Genomic DNA, 376 nt, shown 5'->3' with positions numbered 1-376 from the left:
ACCAATCAGGCCCGCACGGACGTTTAACCTACACCATCTCCGTCGTGCACGCGTCTTTAATGCGCGCAGTGTCTTTGAATAATGAATTTAAATCATGTGCACAGTTGTTGACTGGTATGTGAGCTCGTGGCACACTGGAGTCCGTGCTCTCCTTTCTCAACCTGGCAATGACGTCGACATGTATAGCCTACCATAAGAGCCAATAGGAAAGCCTTACATAATCTCTGCGTTGTTGTGTATTTAAAGCTTACATAAGTAGCAGAAATGTATTGTCGGCGCTGCAACCTGTTTCTAATGTGTCACACTGGCACTGTGATAAGATTTTCAACCTTTAAACATGAATGACTTGATTTGAATTTTGGCTTTAAAAAAAAAA

At 42.3% G+C, this 376-nt stretch overlaps 1 protein-coding gene across 1 annotated transcript in view; it reads left to right on the top strand.

The window, feature by feature from the left end:
* Positions 1 to 376, top strand: part of pdcd4a (programmed cell death 4a) — a gene marked incomplete in the record, with an annotated part of 13701 nt that overhangs the window by 1351 nt on the left and 11974 nt on the right.

The sequence above is a fragment of the Morone saxatilis genome, unplaced genomic scaffold, assembly GCF_004916995.1.
Source record: "Morone saxatilis isolate NCDOM2014 unplaced genomic scaffold, NCSU_SB_2.0 Contig17, whole genome shotgun sequence".
NCBI lineage: Eukaryota > Metazoa > Chordata > Actinopteri > Moronidae > Morone > Morone saxatilis.
Note: the sequence above shows the minus strand (reverse complement) of the source record. Positions and strands in the feature narration are given on the sequence as shown.